The following is a 23297-nucleotide window of genomic DNA, read 5'->3' on the forward strand; positions in this document are numbered from 1 at the left end:
TATTAATATATAAATGTGAACAGAAAATAGATCAGATTGAATGTACTACAATTTGAGAAAAGTTTTTTTTTTTCTCAGTAGATTTACGTCTTCAAAGCAAAGGTGAATTCAGTTATATAAAACTCATTAATATTTTAGATTTTTGCATGTCTACATCGTAGAGTTTAAATTTTTGATCCATGTAATCTTCTCTGAGAGCACGATTTTCAGAGTGATTCCTCCTACCTAATGGGCAAGGGGGAATTTTTATCCCATTCAAGAAGAGGACACAAAATAACGCTGAAATGGTTAAGTGACTTGCCTCACGTCACATACAAACTGGCTACCACGGAACAAATATTCAGAATAATTTTCTGACCTTGAAGTCCAATTCAGTTTATTCTCAAGCCTCAGGACATAGTAATTGAAGCCTAGCCAAGACAGGTCATCATTTTGAGTCCCACATTTCTTTTGTATTTGGAGCAGGGTCCCCACACGGTACTAACCCGCAATGCACTCAACAACCCTTCGAGCCCCATTTCATCATCTAGATGGTTGCAGAAACTTTCACGCGAGGAGATGCTTCTTCTTCAAAACTCAGCCAACATACCTGAGAGTTCTGGATGTTCCAAGCCTAGTTTTCTATACATCAGAATTACCTCGAGGGTTTTGAAAAATACCAACAACTAGAACCCATATCATCGCAGACGTTCAGATTTAGTGGATCGGAGGTAGAGTCTCGGCTCACGTACGTTTAACATTTGCTGTAGATGATTCCCATGCAAAAGAGAAGTTTGAAAACTCTTGTTCCTGCCTGACTTAGAGTACCCAGTCCTCAACTCTGGTGTCTCATTGTTCTGGCCTTTTCTTTGGCCCAGGTAACCTTGTTTGGTTTCTGCTTCCCTACACTGTCATGATCCTTTCTCAGTTCATCACTGGATTTGATTCCGATAACTCCTCCGTTGGTTTGTATTAACTCAGGGACTGGGATCTCTTTAGCAACCCACCATAAAAGCATCCTGCTTTCTTCCTCATGAGTCAGTGGCAAAAATTACTTATTTCGACTAAAATTAAAGAGTATGTGTCATGATCATTTAACCTCTGGTTGGCTAGGACTCCCAAATTCCATGTATTTCTGATGTAGCTTGTCTACATTGTTAAATAATTTGAGGTCAATCTACATGCCAACACTTCTGCTCCCTATGATATGGGGGTATAGGGACAGCATAGTATTGCCATGAGTAACAGTCTTCCTCTTTGAATCTTACGTTATAGATAAGCTCCTATAAATCCATGAAAATGGCCTCTTGAAAATGGCGTCAATCTTGAATTTGTGGTTATATTTTGTCTCTTCCATTCTGATAGTTCTAGAAATTCTCTTATTTATCAGAAAAGTAAATAAGAACACTGTACTAACCACCCTCTGTTCCCAACATACAAAAGAATGATCAGGTTAAAAAAAAAATTCCATAACAAATAGACAACTATTTCATGGTAACTTCATGACAGCTGTGTATCCTACAGGCCATGTCAGAGAGGAGCCAAGCATTCCTGTCAACAGGGCAGACAGGTCCAGTCTTCCAAATACTCATCATTTCTGACAACTTCATCTATGAACCTTTCACACAATTTATGTTTCTCTTATTCCTGTATGCAACCAACATAATCCCTCTATATGCATGTAACAAAGGGAATGCTAAGTTATGCTTATAAATGAATCCCAGAATAAATCAGACACCTTTGTGTATCACTGCTGGGAAGATGGCATGTAAGGAAGATGAACTCTGCTGTGGATGTGGACACCGGAAAAAATACATCAGTAGACCTACACCCGTAATGTGATAACTAGTGTCAAGTTTAACCTCATGATATCTCTAAGAAATTATCTCCGAAGTATATTTGAAAGGTTCTTCATAGAAGATTCCCTAAATGACAGGAGATAAAATATAGACCCAGAATATTTACCAAACACCTGGGTTCTACATGTATTGATCAAAGTCTCAGATCTGGAAAACCTAAGCGTTCTACCTAACTAAAGAAAAATTCACTGAAGAGACCCGCATGCACCCTTAGTTTAGTCTAGATTCAAAGATGGAACATAAAAGGAACTTCATAGGTAGAAAGATCACTATCATGATCTTAAGAAACAGAGACGTTAATTTAACAGAACTATTTCCCCTGGAGGTGCCTGGGTGGCACAGCAGTTAAGCGTCTGCCTTCAGCTCAGGGCGTGATCCTGGCGTTACGGGATCGAGCCCCACATTGGGCTCCTCCGCTAGGAGCCTGCTTCTTCCTCTCCCACTCCCCCTGCTTGTGTTCCCTCTCTCGCTGGCTGTCTCTATCCTGTCGAATAAATAAATAAAATCTTTAAAAAAAAAAAAAAAAAAAAAAGAACTATTTCCCCTGGGAAGCGGGAAATACGATACTACTAAGCTGAAGCACAGTGTTGGAAAAATTGTCAAATTTTAGAACTTCTTCAAAGGTGACTTTATTTTTAAAGGTGCTGGTTGTTTACTGAGTCAGAGGTACAGGCAGAGGCAATTAGAAAGAGTCTCTGACTTTAGGAAGGATGATGTCAGGGCATCACAAAATTCTTGGGAGCACGCGACTGCTCTGCCAGACCATTTGCCAATGGAATGGGCTATGCTTCAAGGCAGCTGTGTGACCCCAGAGCCATAGGCTACTGATTTCTGAACATACCATTTCCTACCTCCTCTTCACTAGAAATGGAAAAAAATCTTAAATCTCAAAATGTTTAAAGCCCAGTATTACGTGAAATCTGAAATCGTCCCCGGTACAATTCATTAATTCTCCCATATAATCGTACCCCTTCACAGACAATTCAGGGTCAAGTCATGTTCTTTATAATGTTATCCGAGACAATCCAGTCTTCACCCTGTACCTTGTGGTGTGATGAGAATGAGTCAAAGAACTCCATCTCTAGCTTGTCTGCTATAAACAGAGCTCAAGAGTCTAAAAGGATGGTCGTCAATAACCAAGGTTGACCGAAAGGTGTTTATGACTTCCTCTTTTGTACTTCACATTTTGAGCTTGGAGTAACTCAAAAGACAGAAGGTAGCCTTCTGGGTCTAGTTTATTCATCATGTCGCCTTGTGTCAAAACGCGTGGTATTGTCTGTTAAAAGGGGTAAATTTTACCTCTGTGGGGTCTCTGTGCATAGTAGAGAGAAGTGGCAAAGGGATGACCTCTCCTTCTGGTGTCGAGATCTGTCTGTGGTTCTACAGTTTCAATGTTCCACTTCTTGTCCGAGTCGCCCAATAATCTTCGCAACAAGGAATTCTGAGCGACACGGTGTAATGTGAAACAATGTCTGCCCAGTGGAAGGAAGCGGACAATTTCCTCACTTTGGTGGTCCTGGTTCTCATCTGCTATGGAAGAGATTTGTGGCTGGATGTCCAGCTATAAGGCAGAACTGCAGGGAAATAAAATTTTATGAAGACAAATATCCTTGCATTAGAATATTAAAGGGATCACCTACAACTCTGAAAATTAAAAGAAAGAACAAAAGCGGTCCAGGGGATTCCAATGCTACTGTTAGCACTGCAAGGAGGAATATCAAATGGGACATGGGGTGGGGAGTGTGAGGGAGGCGGCAGCATGCAGTTCAAAGGATGTCAGTTCCCAACTCTATCTCCACATACAAATAAAAATGTATGATCTAGACCATCAGTCCACAAAGTCAAGGGTTAAAGAAATACAACTTTTGAAATTGCTCTACTAATACTTACTTTTTTTATGCTATTACACCAAATAACAGACATCAGTCTATTCTGAGACTCCTCCCCCATTTTTTCTGGGCTTCTGTCAAATTTGAGGTACCGAAGGGCAAGGTGGGATGGAGGGGACACTGGGTCTCCCTTCGTTCGTTTGTTTTCGGGGTGTCTATTTAAGTACTATTCAAGATACTTCTTGCCTTTGTCCATAGAAGACCTTCAAGTCCTTGATTCTCTCTGCTATTCATCGAAGCAGGGGAGGTATTCTTTCTTCCCATACCATCCCCAAACCAGGGATTTCAGCCATGCTCTCTCTAGAGAATCTCAACAGCTGAGTCAAAAATGTATGGTTGGTACCTTCTTAAAGTTTTGTTGTCGCCCTTAGAAAAACATGGAAGGCAGGCTCAGTGTAGAGTTCAGGACTGAACACAGAAGAGGTCTGGGGCAGGTCTTGAAAGACGGTGAGAATTGACCAAAGGAGAAGGAGACATGAAGAGCAGAAGGCATCCTAAGCAGTGAGAAGAACACAAGCAGAGGGAGGTGGGAGTAACATAGGTTGGTGTCTGTGGGAGAACTCTAAGAAGTGACCGGAGATGAAGCTTACGGATGAAGCCAAGTCAACTCCTGCGAACCCTTGAAAGACATCTAAGGAGCTTATACTTGGTTAGCATCAGGGTACCTCAAAAACGGTGGACAGTGGAGAAGCAGGCTGACCACAAATGGGGAGGAGGCACGGCAGCTTCAGGGGAACGGATTCCACTGTCCTGTCAACATAGCCCTGGCTATATAGCTGGAGCATGACCTATGCAACCTTCACTTCTATACTGACAGCACTGCCCAAGAGGACAGAAAAGGAAGATCTGCATAAAGTTTCTTCTCGCTTCTACAGGGTCAACAATCATACTCATCATCAATATTTGCAGTTGCCTTGCACCTGGATTTTTTTTTTATTTTTTTAAGAGAGAGGGAAAGAAGCAGGGAAGGGGCAGAGGAAGAGGGAGGGAGAGAATCCCAAGCAGGCTCCACATTCAGCATGGAGCCAAACATGGGGCTCGATCACACAACGCTGAGATCATGACCTGAGCCAAAATCAAGAATCAGACACTTAATCGACTGAGCCACCAAGGGACCCCTCCTTGCAACTGTATCTTAATCATGGTCTACAACAGCCTCAAGAGTCTCTAAAAAGATTCCATTATATATTTCTTTACTAAATAAAAGCCACTGTGAATATATGAATATACAGACTTTTTTTACTGTTAAGTAAAAGAATTCTGTTTATAATACCAGTACAATATATGAAGTGAAAAAATAGAATTTATAGAAATAGAATTTATAGAAATAGAAAACTTAAGTGATAAAGTTAGCATCTGACTGATGTGAGAAAAAGCAATGTTAAGGAGAATTATGAAATCATGAAGTATGAAATCATGAAATATTTTTGTTACAAAACATTTCAAAGAACGGATGAGTGCAGCATATTTAAATATTTTTAAATATTTTTTAATAAAAATGTATTTAATTCACCATACAGATTTAACAAATGTTACTTCTGTAACAGATATAACTTTTTGTTAAGAAATTACTTTATCATTGCTAGATTTTTAAGGAACTGCATCTTCCAGATATACCTGGAAGTCCTCCCGCATTCCTAGTCCTCCCGCATTCCTAGAAGTGCTTCTTCAAGTTAATGTGTATGTTTTCACATTTTTCCGCAAATATGTATATCCAGTAAGCATCTACTGTGTCCGTTTGTTTACATATATACCACCATAATGCAGTTTACCTTTTTCCCTAAAAATTGTTTTGAAAGTAATCCATGGTGATACATGTAATCTCTTTTTTCATTATCTAAATAATTCATTATTTATTCACCCACTCCTCTATTGACAGATCGTTTCTACTTTTCGCCACGGCACACAATGCTGCAAAGCACCCACATGCGTTTTTTTTTTTTCCAGTCTGTACTCAAGACATACTCCTAGGTCTATATCAAAAGTAGGAATTAGTAAGGAATCGCTGGTGCTTTGTCAATTCTACAAAAAAATTGCCAAATGGCTCTTTAAAATTGTTCCAAAACTCAACTCTTTCGATAGAATATGAGATTTAGTGTTTCCTCATGTTCTCATCAATGTTGATAATGTCAGTCTTCTTCTTCACTAATCTGATGGGTCACAATTTATCTTAGTGATTTCAGTACACGTTTCCCCCAGTACCAGTGAGATTGAGCAACTTCACCCGTGTAAATTTGTCACCCTTTCTTCTGTGAACTGCCTGTTCATGCTTTACACCCATATTTCAAAGAGTTGTTTCTCCTTTTTTATCTGCGTATTCTTTATCAATTATGGATCCTACCTTTGTGAAGGTATAGATTTTACAAGTATTTTCTCTGGTCTGCAGCTTGAACTTCCCATGAAAAAATTTTGATGTGGTCATATTATCAATATTTACCTTTATCATTTGTGTTTTTTGAGACTTACAAATCCTTTATTAAGCCATTATCATTAAAAAGTCTCATTTTTTCAGAAAAATTTTATTGTTAAATTTTTCAAATTCATGTCTTTACTTCGTTTGGATTTTATTTTTGTGCATAATGTCAGGTAGAGGTCAAATTTTATTTTCCCCAAATGAATAACTAATTGTCCCAATGCCTTTTAGTCAGTCCTTTCAGATTTTGTAGAATAGTTAGTCCTTTTGTCATTGCTTTGTGAAGGCATACCTGCCCTATGTCAAGCTGTAACTTAGGTATATCTGGGCTCTGCTGTTTTATTGCTACATTGTTCTCTGTGAGCGAATGACACTGATGATGATTTTTCTAAATTATAAGTTGAAGGTTTTAACAAGTGGTTTAGCCCAAACTCCCCCCATCAAAATTCAGTTGTGACTAGAGTAAATATGCACTGAATTTTCTTTAGCTTTAGCATATAGTAGAGGGACGTGCATGGACTTCAGACTCCCACAGTTGGCTAATCCTAACTGGCCAGGGGCCATCAGCATGTGGTTAACTAGTCTCTGCTCCCACGCCCTTATCTATGAAATGGAGAAGAAGAAAAACAATCCCTCACCAGCTTATGACCTATTATTCTGCTAATCTCTTCTCTTTCAGAGCCCTTGTCATAAGCCATTATAATTTTCCTCATTTGTTTACTTACTTATCTGTCCATATAAACAAGAATATAGAACATGTCTATCCATTTACCATCAGGTTCAGGACCCTACAACGGGGCCTGGTCAATGACATATAGATCTTAAGTTTATGTCAAATGATGAATGAATAAATAAAGTACTAGATTTAAGGAAGAAGCTTAAGGTACAAAAAAAAATCTTTGTAGATTCCCTAAATTCATGTTACAATTCATTATATTATTGCAGAACATTTTAATAATATTATAAAACCTCATGATTATTTCTTGCTAAGGTAAATGATAAAAATTCTACCTTCTACACATATTGAGAGGTGACAAATTGCAATATGGGTTGGAATGGTCATGAAAGGCCATATAAGGACTCTGAGCAAAAACCTCTGAAAAATGAGTAGGATGTAGCCACACAGAAAGGAGCAGTGGAGATGTTACCAATAAAGGGGATAGCCAGACAATAAGCTCTCAACTGGGAATGGATACAGAATGGTTGAATTGAGGATCTAACTAGAAGATCAGTAGATATGGAAAGGTATGAAGTGAAATTTATCATTTTACCTACTAAAACACCTCCCCTATTTGCTGAAAGAAAGAAAGAAAGAAAGAAAGAAAGAAAGAAAGAAAGAAAGAAAGAAAGAAAGAAAGAAAGAAAGAAAAGCATTAATAGTGTACTTAAAATATTTCTTTGTGGTACACAAATTAGGTGAGAGGTCGAAATTTTGTATTCCTCCAGGATCAGGATACATACATAACATTAAAATCTTTTTCACTGCAATCAGAGAAACCAGCCCTCTGTTGGATATCCGGTACTTCCTGCTTCCTGAGAGGATGTGTTCTGAGTATTCTAACAGCACTATCAAAGTAAAGGGATAATTGAATTTTTATTATTTTAACACTTTAATTGTCAAAGTAAAACAGCACTGATTCTGAGTATCAAATTAAATTAGCGTAAGAGGGCAGAATTTTATGAAACTAAAACTTTATTTCTAAGCATAGGGCTTCTTAAACTGAGTCTGATTTTCATAAAATCCCTATTTGAGTTTAAAATTTGGCTCTTTATCCACTGTAACATCAAACTAAAAATTTTTTTGTGTTTAATATTAAGACCACTGTGGTATTTCATCGAAGTAAGTGAATAAAAATTATATAACAAACTGTTACTTGATTAGTGATTTGTCAATATCATTAGCATTTGCATTTTTGAAGAAACTTATGATGTTAATAAAAGATCAGTTCTTGAAAAGTCCATCTAACCCATCTAGAATACATTTAACCAATCAAATGCCACTAGAAGTCAATGAAAAAGACATAAGCAGAAAATGTCAGAGAAGTGCTCATCTCTATACACTGACAATGTTTCCATTATCAGGCATATTTAAATAAAGTTTTCATGAAATATACCAATTTCCTTGTTTTAGGAAAAGAGGCTGAATAAAAATAAAAGCCTAATTTTAAATGTTACCCAAAAACAGTAAAGTTAGAGCCAACCCCTAATGCACAACTCAAGAAAGAACTTTCCAGAAGCCATTTTATTATTCTCAAATTTGATAAATACCATCAGTATGTTAACCAATGGTCACGCCAACTGATTTCATATCAGCTTCTACCTTTTATTTTCAGCTTTCACAAAGCCCTCTCACAAGTTTCTTTTCTGGTTTCCTTACATATTTGTCAAACTTACTAATTCTGTCTATATGATCAAAGCACTTCCAACACTCAGCCCATATACAAGTTATATCTAGAATCTTGAAAAGTGGTGTGCCAATGGACTGGTTTGGAAGGAGGTTGGGAAAAGAAGGGGAGGAAAAAACTTCCTACAATATTGCTAGAGACAGGACTCTGTCTGAAGTGGAGATAAAACTCCCTTCATGGCTACTTTTCCTCCCTGCCCTCTTATTAAGGCTCTGAGAAGGACTAGAACCCTGCTCTCCTGACCAAATTTCATGTTCTTTCCACTATACCAGAAAGTATTTATTATCTCTGATTGAAGCAGTCACTTGGTGTTCTATTAATGTATCTAGAGTGGTCAAAGTCAGAAGGTCATTCGCAATATGGTTTAGAGATGTTTAAATGATAGAAGTCTTCACTTCATAATCAACAAGAGGAGAAAATCTAAAATACGCCGGCACCAAATTTTCTAACCTACTATGTGATCTTTCTTAACATCAGAGTTACTATTCTAATTACTTTTCCATGCTCAACAAGTAAGTGAGATTTCAAGAATTGCACTGCACAAAACCACCCATTTTTTTTTTCATTTCAGCATTTAAAAACTTGTGTAAAATATCTACTCCATGAAAATACTTAAAGTATTTCCAAAATTAACCTAAGATGAATGACTGACACTGGTGGACTCTCAAATTTGTTCTCTTTAGAAATCTACAGGGGTTTTTTGTTGTTGTTGTTTTGTTTTTTTGGTTTTAGTCTTCAAAGAGGTATTCAGAAATAAACTTACATGCAATGCCTTATTTGGCTATGATTTGTAATTAACCAAGCGATTTCCTTTTCATTAAATACTTTGATTTTCCAACAACTCCTAAGAATTGGTATGAATTACACACAGCAATGTGCACACAGCGTTTCTGAAAACAGCAAGGACAACAGTAGCAACAAGACTACCTTGATTCACAGCATGCGTTGCTTTCCATGGTGTATAAACTCCCACCGTGGCCATTGCCAGCTACCATAACCATGAGGTCACCACATGTGAAGTTGGGAGCAGGGGCTCACCATCAGTTGTGTTTTAAGAGCAAGTTCCAGTACATTGTGGCCGCCCTGAGACATAGGGAGATCCGAGAGCCTGAGTGACTTGTGCAAAGCTCAGGGCTCAGAGCCCCATTTTCTGGATTCAAGTTCATGGGTTGTTCCGTTATAGCAAATCAACCTCAGGAGTCTTAATCCTCTCACTGCCGGATGGTGCATAAATGAAGACTTTAAATGAAGGTACATTTTTCTTTCACATTTGGTTATTTTTCCCACGCCAATAGAGGTTTCCATGAGTCAAGTGCAATCAGATAGCAATGCTTTAGCCAGCTATGTCTGTCTAGTGTCAGCATCCCCTTTCTACCACTTTCCTAAGGCAAGATTTTGATTTTCTTTAAACATTTAAACTAGTATGGCTTTAAAGGTCATTTCAGAACAACTTGGAAAATGAAAAAGTGACTACGATACACTTTCTGACATACGCCTCCTTTCTTACTAACAATGTCTTATTATCCAATCGTGAAGCCTGCTAGCTCCTTCTCGACATTCAGGATTGTGATTGTCCAATTGTCCTGCTCGTTTTATCCCTAATTGATTAGCTGTTCCCTCTCTCATCTCAGGGCTTTTTTCTGTTTCCTCTTAATAAGAATTATCTGAACTAATCTCAGATTAGTCTTAGTTAGCCTTTGCAAAACCTTAGTGTCATCCAAGATCTTGCTTTCTATCAACTTAAACAAAGGGAAGGAAATGAAAAGAGGGGAAAAGAAAAGAAAAAGAGTAAGCCTCAGATATGTTCTGTCCTACGGAAGCACAAAAATTCTCATGACTTACTGACCCCTCATGACTGAATCAAGTAAGATGTCTATTGTGCGAGACATGTACCAACTGTTTGGGACCTCTCATATTCTGAAAAAGAACAGTAAGGAGGAAGGACATACCTAATCAAATGATAAAATACATTATAAAGGACATTAACTGAAAGAGTGTGGCATTGGCCAATACAAAGACAGATCGATAAAAAAGCATGGGTCAGGTTTGCCAAAACACGCACAACCGAAATGCTTCCCAAAAACATTTCCGTGGACAAATACTATTCAAAAATACGACCTTCTTTATTCCCCTCATGCAGCTTTACGATCTGTTTTAGCATATTAAACCATCTGAGAAGCACCGTTCTATAGAAATCTGTCTAAACTTTCATTACCCTAAGTTTTTCCCCCAACTTGTATGGTCATGACACTTTTCTCAAGAGAATTCCTAAAATTATCTTCCCAAGAACACTGTTTGGAATATGTTGAAATAGAGAATCCACTAAGGATCCAAGAATATGGATGGGAATACACAATGCGAAAAAAAATTTGAGAGAAGAATCGGTCAGTAAATAACAGTAGGAAGAAAATGGATACTAGAAAAACTTACTTTTAGGGGCCCCTGACCGGCTCCAACAGAAGAACATGCAACTCTTGATCTCAGGACTATGAGTTCGAGCCCCGCGTTTGGTGTAGAGATCACTAAAAAATAAAGAAAAACCGGTATTTTTAGAAATTTAAAATTAAAAAAGGCAGTTCTCTATCTTATTTCTTACACCAAAATGAATTACAGGCAAACAAGAATTTAAACATGAAAACTAAAGCTTTAAAAGAAATACAACAAAGCATTAACATGCTTAAAATATCAAGAAGGGAAAATCTTTCTAGAGCTAACGCTGAAGAAAGACACCGAAGACAATTATCACTGAATAAAAATTTCAATTTCTGTAGAGGACACAAATATTAATAATGGTCAAATCAAAATGGAAAGTGGCTAAATTTTTTTAATTACTTGCAATACCTGTCAGGACTCTCACATCAATAGTAAAAGGAAACACACAGAAATAGGCACCATAATATAACTGAGAATCCATAAATGAAGAAACTTAAGTGACATTTAAATTCCAAAATGATGTTCAATCTATCTATGAATGAAGTGCAATTTCAAGCAATAATGAAATAGCATTTTTCACCTTTCAGATCAGAAAAAAATTGGAAAAAAATTAATGACACCCAGTGTTGATGAGAGAATAGAGTAATGGAAATTCTTATTTCCTCTTGGTAAACAATGATACAAGCTCCTGAGGAAAATTCTTCAATGTCTATAAAAAGTTCAGTATGGTTACTTTGGATGCAATTCCCCATCTAGAAGTGAATCTCAAAGAAAATGTGCAAAGATGTGTGCACTTGACCACAGGTCATGTTGACGAAATGGTGCATTTTAGATGTGATGACATGAAATTTTTCTGTTCGGGTATGTCTGATTATGATTAACATCCATGACGTACCTGTGAGTACAGATATAACCAAGACAGGCAAGGCACTTGATTCATGGAAACCTCTATTGGCGTGGGAAAAATAATAACCAAATGTGAAAGAAAAATTATCAGGACTTACAGTGATCTGCAAATAACAGGATGACTACTTTTGCAGGGAATGGTCAGGAACAGTGTCCCTGAATGTCACTTAAGATCTGAATGATCACAAATGTCATTCGGACAAGAAGGTAATGAAAAAGGAGTTCTTATTTTACCCTCAGTGTCATGGGAATCCACTGCAGAGATATTTTATACTGGAACTTTTACTCTAGAAGCTTCGCTGTAACTGTCGGGTTGACAGTAGACCATATAGGGGCAGTAACGGCATCAGGGAGACCTAGGTGAAGCCTCCTGCTCTAGGCCAGGTGAAATGCAATGAAATCTCGGACTAGCGGCGATACCAGATATGAAGAAAAGTGAGTGGATTTGGAATATGTTGTAGGGGGAAAATGGTAATGCCTGTTGACTGATTAAATACAGGGATGTGAAAAAGACAGGAATAAAAAAATGACTGTTAACTTTAATTTGAGCAACTAGGAGGGAGATTGTGATACTGACTGGATGGAAAGAGCACAAAGTTCGCTGCAGGATATGCGGTATTAGTCAACAGTACATCTGCTTTGACCCATTATGTTTGAGATGCCTACTTATATATCCAAGTAGAGATTATGAACCAGCCAAGTACGTATATGATGTCAGAATTCCAGGAGAAGTTAGGTCTGGCAAATATATTTCAAAATCACATAATTAATATTTACAGCAAGAAACCAGGCTGTGAAGGAAGCTAGGCAAGGGGGTGGGGGCAGAGCTCAACCTTGGCCATGCCAATGTAAGAGATAGAACAAGAGTCTGAATCCTAGCTCTGTAATCTTCCAGCTCTACAATTAGACACATGTTAGCATCTCTGCTCCTCAGTTTTATTATCTGTACAATGCAGAGAATCATATTAAAAATTCTCAAGGTCTGCTGGAGAATTCCCTGAAGTAACCGAAATTAAAGCACAGAGCATCATCTCCAACACATTGGAAGTGCTCAACAATTGTCCGTTACTGCACTGAAAAGATGTCCAGTTTTCCCAAAGTATTTATAAGTAATGAAAGTATTAGTAACAACCAATGAAAGCAAAGTTATAGGCAAACTGAGGAAAAGAAAAACAGAGAAATACAGACGGTCCCCAATGGAGGATAAACAAATGATACATTTCTAACCATTCTGTTTTTCACTTTCAATATAGTCGTCACTTACATGGGATGTTCAACACATTATAATAAAAGAGGTTTTGTGTTAGATTATTTTGCCCATTCGTAGGCTAACGTAAGTGTTCTGAGTACGTTTACGGTAGGCGAGGCTAAGCTACGATGCTCGATAGGTTAGGTATCTTAAATGCATTTTCGACTTAAGATATTTTCAACTTACTCTGGGTATATCAATGTGTAACCCCATCGTTAATTCACGAAGATCTGTAATTATATGTCGGTATGAAAACAGTAGTAAGCAAAAGGAAGCTACTAGAAAAAAAAATAAAAATCAGATTGGTTTGGTCCAAACTAAAGGCCTGAAGAAAATTATGAAGGAGTAAATGCAAAAACAGTTCAGGGGAAAAGGACCTCAGACTCAGGTAGGATCTTAGTTTTCTCATCTGTGAACGAGAGAGCTGTTAGATCTCTTCCACAGACCATCCCTGCACATGGACTGCTTCCATGTGACATGGAGATGTCACACAGCCCTCCACATGCGCTGGCCATGTCGCTCTCCAAATCAGGTACGAGGTTTATTTTACGTCCACTGAATTCTTCTTTAATCGAAGCAGCCCTTCACTATTTCTTTATTTTTACTGCTACACAGACCGCAGGCCAGAAAGTACGGTTTATTTCAAATACAGGGAAACATCTTCCTGCATTTTCCTTTCTTCATGAGGTCACTGGAGGGGGGAAAATAGGGACACACAACGGATTGTTTTCTTCAAAACCTACGTGGCTTCTGGCCATTCAAAAAGCCGGAGTTGGAGTGTTCTAAATGGTGCTGATGAGACAGGTACAAAGAATTGTTCTTCGACTCAGTATTTCAACCAAAGGATGTGAAGAAGGAGCTGAACTGTCTCGCTTCTTTCATTTGTCTAAACCTTTAAGAAAAACATTGTTTTTCCTCCCTCCATTCTAAGGTAAAACAATACCCCCCCCCACGACCCTGAGTCACATAGAATTGAAGAAAAGACAATAAAATTCCGTATCTGTGTAGTCACTTACGCGCAGCTGCTCGACTCTGCAAACAACAGCTGGGCAATTATGACTATCACCCTTGTATTCTCCAACAGTCGGAAAATCATTTGTATTTAAGTTAAAGCTTTAATGCTTCCGCTATGTGTTAATTCTCTCTGCTGCTCATCATCCCTTCCCCCTTGGCTTCCCTGCTTCCCTATTTCTCAATATAAAATTCTATCAAACGCACTCAGCATAATTTTCCCTGAGGGAACAACAATGCTCAAGTTTATTGCCTGTACAGTTATTCGGGCAACTTGGAGAAACTTTCAGCTTGGGTTTTTCTATTAAAAGTGGATTCTGAAGGCAGTTAATACAAGTCTTAATGCGTTTCTCGGAATACTGGGGATTCAATTCTCACTCTTTACTTTCTAACTTCTGCCTTACCTGTTTCTTATAAATACTAAAGTGAAGGAACACAGGGCTCTGAATTGTCTATAGCCAAGGAAATTGCAAACTTCTTTAAGATTTCAAAATAATCTCTGTCTATGAATTTATTCATATGGATTTTAGATTCCTCTCACTTGAAATGGACTCTGAGTCTATGCAATCCTGTCCTTTAATCTTGAAACTGTATCCTTTACAGATTAAATGGGACCAATCTCCTCTTTCTGCACACCTCTCCAATCATTACCCTCCCTCCAAACCAACTCACAAAGCTCCTGATTCCAGTGAAGGCATGGAAAGTTCTGTGTTTGAGGCCCATCAAGTGCAAATGATTGACTCTTACAGCACAATGGTACCCTTGCTTACCTCCTGGCATCCCCCACTCATTTCATGTACCCATTTACCTAAATAGCCTTCTGTTTATACTCCCCAACAATGGAAGGAGGGAAGAGGGACGGAGAGAAGCACAAGAAAAGAGAAAGGAAAGAAAAAGGAAAATCATATGTTGCATGCCTTCTTGTAAGAATCAACAAGGAGATGGAAGAAGTGATCTACAGACATTTATCATATTATCACACATCACTGAATTCTTATGTCAATCCCTTGGCCTTTCTTATTCACAAGATACAGGTAAGAAGTTCTCAAAACTGACTGCCAGAGGATTCGTGCAATTCAGGTCACATACCTAAAAAGTAGGAAGCGAAAGGACGAGGGCTGAAGGTCACACCTGATAGATTCCAAGCCCCAACCATTTTTAGTCTATTTCTTGGGATGTTTCTGTTGTGAATGGAGTTAAGAATTCTCTCTCATCTGCACAATCATATAGGCCACCACTTTACAAGTCTTTGTGACATAGCTATCCACCAGAGGGGCAGCCAGGACTATTATCTTGGGGTAACATCGATCTAGGAACATTCCAGAACTGTCTGACTAGAATCTCGCCCAACCGTCCCCACCAACTTTACTGAGTTTTGTGTACCAGGTGAGGGAATCCCAGGAACTAGAAACTCTAACGGGTCAGCCTTTGGTGGAGCTCGAAGGCAAGGGAAGAAGTGAGAACAGAGTCAGACAAACCGGTAGTGGGAAAATCCTATAGACAGCATGAGAACCATGGAGGAGGACCCACTGAGAAAGCAAATGTCTAAGTGAGTGTCACAGTGAGGATGCTGATGGCGGTCAACCGGTTTCAGCCAGGGCAAGAGCATGAGAAGAAGTTCCCAAAGCCAAGATAAGGACCAGCTGTGTTTTCTGCCCCCATCCTTTCTCCCTGCGCCCAGACTGGACTAGTAGAAGTGCAGACCATTCCTCATCATTTTTAAGACCTGAAGTTTTAACCCAAGTTTTAAACTGAATTATACTGACATTTTTAGTGGGAAATAACCACAGAGTAGTCAAGACTGCCTCCAACGTTGAAGAGACAGAAAGATGCAGCCTCACATAGCTGGGAATACAGACTGGAGAACAATTAAACCTCGTATTTGAACCCACAAAACTTCTATAGGACATGAGGTACTACTATTGGATCCTCAGGAAAAAAACAATGAAGTGGGTACAGTGTTGTTGCCACGTTTCATGTGGGACAGTTGACACAGAGACATAGAAGATTTTGTCAGATTAACAATTAGTATATACATACACGAACACAAAATGAATGGAAGCCATCATACCATGATGCCAAAAGGTTTGACAGTGGAAGGTGGAGTAGGAAATAGGAGTTACACTTGACTTTTTTCTGCTTCTTCCATTCCTTGTATTACAAGTTGCCTAACATGATCTTGAATGACTTCAGAATTATGAAAATCAATGAGATGGGGGGGGGAGTCCTCACCTTCTACCAGACACTCAATACATATTGCGTAAGAGCTGGACTTATTTATTCAGCTAACTTTGACATGACTCAAAGAAGCCAAAACTTTTAAAATGTAGATGTGTGCAGAACACGTAACTTAATCCAATAAGAAGATTTTAAAAGGCAGCTGAGTGATTTTCAAATGTCTGAGAGTTTCCAGCTTTCTTCCCACCTCTTAAAAAATAAAGCCATTTTTGAACATCTCCCTGTTGCCAGATTCTCATTACATGGGTGTATTTCAGTTAGTAATGAAGAATGTTCAGGAATGATCTTACTGTATGTAAGTTCTAGGAGAATCCAACAAAGTGTCAACTCGATCAGCAGCTTTTTCTCAAGTTACAAAGCATGAAAGCCAAACTTAGAAAATTACTAATGTTACACAATAGAAGTGCAGCCTTCAGTGGGTGTGGAGCGAGCCCGCATCTCAGACACGGAATTAACACAGAATCTACTCACAGACGTCACAGTCACACAGCAAAGCTACCGGGGCCTCTTGCAGCTGTCTGGAGGCCACTGAAAGGCCATTAGAAGTCAGAAAGCAATGGGAGGCACTGAAAGTCCTCTTGCTTTCACGCCACATTCCTTTCTAGTGGCTCTCAGATTCATTCTCCCCCACATTGTATTTTTGGTAATGATTCCTCTGTGGATAATACCCCTTTGAGGTCACAAAAGCAACAGAGTAATAACCATTTGGGCAACTGTCTTATTACAAATTCCCCCATGTAATTCTGCCAACAGACAGACCAGAACATCTGGCAAAATCATTTTAATGAGTAAGACTCTACCCTGCAGGGTATACCTCTGTGCCTTTCACACAGTGCCAGGGAGGGGAGGAGCGCTCATCTCATGGGCTACTTCTTTTAGTTGCATTTCATTCCACTGTGCCTTGGTTTCCCTATTTGTAAAACGAAAAAACAAAGAGAAGCATTCGTCTAAGAGGAATGTGGAAAGATCATTGCAGCATTTTCCTGAGCGTTGTTTCAAGATGTGACATCATCACAGAATTAATGGATGGATAAGTTTCTGAAAATGTTAAGTTTTATATAATAGAGATATTATTTTTTTTTATATGCGGGGGCCCCCCAATACTGGATGTTGTAGGAAACAGTAACTAAAAATGAAGTTGAAGCATGGGCCCAGAAGTGGTTTTATCCAAACAGCAGTTGTCTGAAATATGAGTCTTCGGGGGATTTTCCCTCCACGACCCATGCTCCATTTCCCCTGACCTCTATATCGTCTTTGCTCCTCAGTTTTATGGTTTCATTGATGACAGCATTCTGAGGACTGTTTTCTTTTTTTTTTTTTCTCCCCTTCCTCTCAAGAATGTCTAATTTAATTATTCTACTTTTCACCTAACCTCTGTGTTTAAAGAAAGGGAAGAAATACAAATGCTCGCTATAGAAATGTATGATGCTAGGTTTAAAATTATTCAATATAATTTAGATCTGGGGTACTCATTTTACTAATGGATAACACATCATCTATATTCTCCTCCCTTTCTTTTAATATTTAGCTCTTGCTGAATGTCAAGTGGAAAAGGTACTCGGGGAAACAGATGGCAGAGCACAGCGCTTATGTAAAGGAAGATGAAGCGAAGACTTTGGGGAAAGAGACAAGAGGTAGCCCAGAGTCTGTGAATAGAGAAAATCAGAACACTGAGGAGTCTTTGTTCTGTAAGATGTTGCAGCAAAGAGAGCTTCATCCTACAAATGATTAAGGGTGAGAGGGAAATGGACCATACTTTGTATAGTGGAAGGTCAAGGAAAATGTGAAGCAGCTTGCAAGACGCTAAGTCAGTAATACAATTGTTGCAACAAGATGTGTTAAATGTTGAAGTCCATATTTTCCTTTTTTTTTTTTTTAAAGTCTATTTTTTAGACACTCAACTCCAGTACTGCTCGAATAATAAAAATACATACTCGTATGTCTTACACTCTTCGACCGTTTAGTAGTCTGTCATAAGAAAGACCAAGAAAAGCTGGTTGACCTGGTATGATGACAACTTTTTCTACACGATTAACGAAACAAATACCCACTAAACATAAAACATTTCTCCGAACAGCTGGGTGACTTTATAGCCCTCTGTAACTCATATCTTTTAACACGAAGACTTAGCATCTGAAGGCTTATAAAAAACGATAAATAGGCAAAATACACAATAGTCAACATGGCCTAGTCTTGTAGCAAATCAGACCGTTCATCCAGAAAGTACTTTATGATCCATGGGAACAATCTGGGTTCATCCAGGCTCTCAGGTTTTAGCTGAGAGCAACTAACTGAAACCTCTAAGACTCTCCAGTATTCTAGCTCTGAAACTTTGAAGCTTCAGTTCAACTCCCATGTAGTATTTTAACCTTCAGTTGAAATCTTCAGTTATTCTCTGTTGACTACTTTCATCCTGTCAACTGTTAGTTCCTAAAAATTCTTTTTCTAGCAGTCTTTTCACTAATGAAGTAAACTGTGTTAAAGAGTTTCCTTTTTATTCTTCCCTCGTGAACGTAATCCAGACTGGGGTCTTATCAGATTTCCTCATGGATGATTTCTCAAGTTTGCGACTCGTTCCTGCTCTGTTTTACAACTATCTGCTTTCCTCACGAACACTTTCTTTCCTCTGTAGGACAGACCAGTCAGCAATAATAAGGGGGACACTTCAAGCCTATAATGAAGAAATTAAAGTAAGTCAGGTAATAGTCCAAAGTTTATCTACTTTTTTTTTTTTTTTTTTAATTTCAACTCTGAAAAGCCCAGAGCAAGGGTGGGGGAAAGACTTAACATCTGACACAAAACTCCATCACCAAGCAAGGTACAAGTACCGAAGGCAAAACATGGCTTAGCATTTAGTTTAAAAAGCATTATCTGGTTCTTCCATAAAGGGCAATGTTTTAATATGTATCTGAAAAATAAGATGCTGAGGAAAGAGGGAGGTGAGTGATGACAGAGTTACTGCCTGGACACCGAAAAGTATGGGGATGGGAATTTAAGTGCCGAAATATGTCTGGACCACCCACAACCCACTCCCATCCACCAAGAAAAAAGCAGCCTCAGAGGAGGATACAAAGCCCAAGATGACTAGGAGTGAAGAAGAGAGGTCCACTGGGATGACTCAGCGTGAACTTGGAGGAGATAAAAGGAGAGCTGCAAGAGCTCCATTCAATGGACCTGATGTTTATAGCAGTGTTATCTACAATAGCCCAATTATGGAAACAGCCCAGTGTCCTCCATTGACAGATGAATGGATAAAGGAGATGTGGGGTGTGTATACACACACACACACACACACACACACGAATATTACTCAGCCATAAAAAGTAATGAATTCTTGCCATTTGCAAAGACATGGATGGAGCTAGAGAGTATAATGGTAAGTGAAATAGTCAGAGAAAGACAAACACCATATGATTTCACTCATATGTGGAATTTAAGAAACAAAACAAATGAGCATATGGAGGGGTCGGAAAGAGAGGAAAACCAAGGAACAGACTCTTAACTCTAGAAAACAAAGTGAAGGTTACCAAATGGGAGGTGGGCAGGAAGATGGGAGAAATAGGTGATGGGGATGAAGGTGAGCACTTGTCGAGATGAGCACCAGGTACTGTATGGAAGTGATGAATCACTAAATTCTACTCCTGAAACTAACATTACATGGTAGGTTAACTGACTGGAATTTAAATAAAAACTTTAAGAAATCCATTCAGTAACTTTCTGTGAACTCTAGACAACGACGTTAACAGAAAGCATCTTCAAGCTCAGGTTTCCTGACTAGTTTTTTTATAACCACTTTTCTAGGCACATAGACTGATCTTCTGACCGAAAGGATGGTGTCTGACCGGTTAGTGCCACATGGTTGCATCGACTGAAAGAGAAAACCAAAATGGATAAGGGAAGAAATATCAAGAATAGCCTAAATGAGAAAGTCGACTATGAAGAAAGAGTAGAGGGAGAAGAAATGGTAAAGAAAAAAAGAAACAAAGAGGAGAGAAATAAGGATGAAAGAGGCGCTGTGGTACAATTCAAATGGAGCAAAAATGAAAGAAATGTGACAAAACTGAAAATCCCTCCTTAAAATAAAGTTAAGAAGAAACGTCACCGTTGGTCAAGTGCAATATTAACCTAATTTAATCTAGTCTGAAATGTTTCATGAAAAACAGTATCTACGACCATTTCTCTTATTTTCACCTGCTCCCATTACGACTTCACAGTCTATGGTTCTACCAGTTGAGGAATTTCGCAATTTTTATCTCTGTGGCTTTAGTTTCTTAAGGAGAAGCAGAGTGGAAATGCAAGCTTCTTTTACACATAGATGTATGTGAAAAGAAAAAGAAAGAAAAAAAACAGGCGTTCTTCAGGCAATAAGAACTCCACATGTTTTTGAAATGAACTGCTTCAGAGCTTGGTGGATTTCCTTACTCAAAAATAACGAGGCATTAACACATCCGTGTCACTTTCCTTAAGCTTTGTTGTGCGGTGGCTCCTTTATCACCAAGTTGTATGTATCATGGTGGCCACTGTCACCAAAATTAGCACGCGCATGTCTGAGCTCAAGGGATCAGGGGGGTATTTTGTCACCTAAAGTATAAGTTATTCGCAACTGATGAATTACTGAACACTACATCTGAAACTAATGACATACTGTATGTTGGCTAATTGCATTTAAATTTTTAAAAAATAATAAAATAAGATGTAAGTGACTGTCTTCTCTCAACTATCCACTTCTCAGACGTTAGTGCCTGGCAGCTGAAGAGATGGCTCAAACTCCTCCTCTCCAAGTAATCCCTGAGCTGCCTTGTGAAAGCTCGGATTCTTGGATTCGAGGATTAGTAATTCTTGGATTCGAGGATTAGTAATTCTGAAGCTCCAGTGAAGAAAATTTTGGTATTTCAGCAAAGGTTCCAGGTGATTCTAAATTCAGGCACTTTTAAGAACCACTGCAAGAGGGAGCAGTCTCTAGAGTATAAATCAGGTCTGATCTTATTTTTCCATTTTGAGTGATCTATGACAATAAATATCATGCCATGGGAACTATTGCAGAAGACTTATAAAACTTTCACTAAGAGACTTTTTTAAAAAATTACGTATCAAAGTGTCATTTGACCGCCTTCAAAAAATCCATATAGGAGCCAAATAGTATCTCGTGGGAATAAGTAGTCTTGAGGAAAAAAAAAAAAAATCTGCAACCCTGATTGCTTATTAATCCAACCAAGAGCCAAATGTTCACTCCACCACCTGTGAACAATCCATGTTTGACATGTGGCATGGAAAGCGGTCATTTGTTTCAGACTCCATGGCCAGCACCTATGTAGATTTATGGTGATAGAGATAGAAATTCATTTCCTTCATTTTTAGTCCAATAGAAGTTAAATTCTCAATGTATTACTTTATGACCTTGGCCAAAGAAACTAGTTGAATGCAATAAACAGAAAATTCTTTCATTGGGGGTTTAATATGCAGCCATAAAAGATGAAGGACTTTTAAGAAACCAGAAGTACTTTCAATGTGATGTCTCCCATGGCCCAAGGAAATAAAAAAAATAACATCTTGGATAATCTAAGAATTGATTACAGTGTTTTCTAAACTCTTCTCTCAAGCTAACAGCTACTCTCTAAAGCTTTTTAGATTGGCACTGTGAGAACTAATTGGCTTAATTCCTTTTAAAGTTCATCACCTATAATTAATGGACTAACAGACTGGGAGCATGAGGATTTTCAGGTCTCCAAGTATATAATCCTTGGATTTTAAATGTACTTGACCTCTATCCTCTCTTTCCCTTTAAACGTCACATTCATGAAGAAACGGAGGGTAATTTGCTACTCATTGTATTGATTATGTCTGAATCACAGTAAATAGTTGAAAAGTTGTATCCTTAGTTATTTTTAGCCTCTTCGTCCTAGGTTTTATTAATTCTTCCATAGCACTAGGATCACGGTCTTCAACAAAACATTAATTCTCAGCTTCGTTTTACTGATTCCCCAGGTCAGCAAAGATTGGCCAAGGCCCTCCATCTTAATATCCTCCTAAAACTTATCTGCCACATGAGACTCCGATCTAGACCCTGGAAGATAGTCCTAGGTTAAAAGATTTCTGTGAAGTTTTATAATATAAATAATCTTATGATATACATTCTAATTTTAGTGGGAAATGAAATCTAGGGCTAAGTAGTAATTTTTGGCACTCCAAGATAGTCTGAAATACTATGTAATAGGTTAGCACTACATTAATATTATCTGCCTACAGTAATATTTGTGTAAACTAGTTTTTGGATTCGTGTTATGAAAATAAAATACACAGTTTAAATAAGGAATTTCATATAAAAATAAGATTATGTATTGAACACATGCTACATGCCAAAACAATGTTCTACAACTTCACATGAATGATCTCACTCTGTGCTCTTTTGAGAGATGGAATACTCACTTTGAGGGGTTCAGTTATTTGCCCAAGGTTATCATGTTAGATAGTGAAATTCAAATTCAGGTCTGACAGCAAAGCTCACCTTCTTAAATAGTACACAAACTCCTTTTTTCCTTAACTGTGAATGATTCGATGAAATATGTCTTACTGGATTAGAATGATCTTTCTTAAGAATTACTTCCAACTTACCTCCATTTGCGGTAAAGGGCAAAGAGGTTGTCTTTGTCGTCCCAGGACTACCTTATTTGGACCCTGCTATTTACTCTTTTTTTATGACTTGAAAAAGTCATTAAAAAAAAAAAAAAGTCACTTGAGGCTTCTCAGGTTGAGTTTCCTCTTTTATAAGGTCATGAGGATGGGTGGGGGAGTAGAATTTCCCATGAACTGGCTGATCCATCCAGAGGAATGTCCACCCAAAAAGCATACAAAGCCAAACTCAACTGTTACAACCACCACGACCCTACGTGAAGTCCGTGGCAGAACAAGTTTAAC

The sequence above is a fragment of the Ursus maritimus genome, unplaced genomic scaffold, assembly GCF_017311325.1.
Source record: "Ursus maritimus isolate PB19 unplaced genomic scaffold, ASM1731132v1 scaffold_5, whole genome shotgun sequence".
Classification (NCBI taxonomy): Eukaryota; Metazoa; Chordata; class Mammalia; order Carnivora; family Ursidae; genus Ursus; species Ursus maritimus.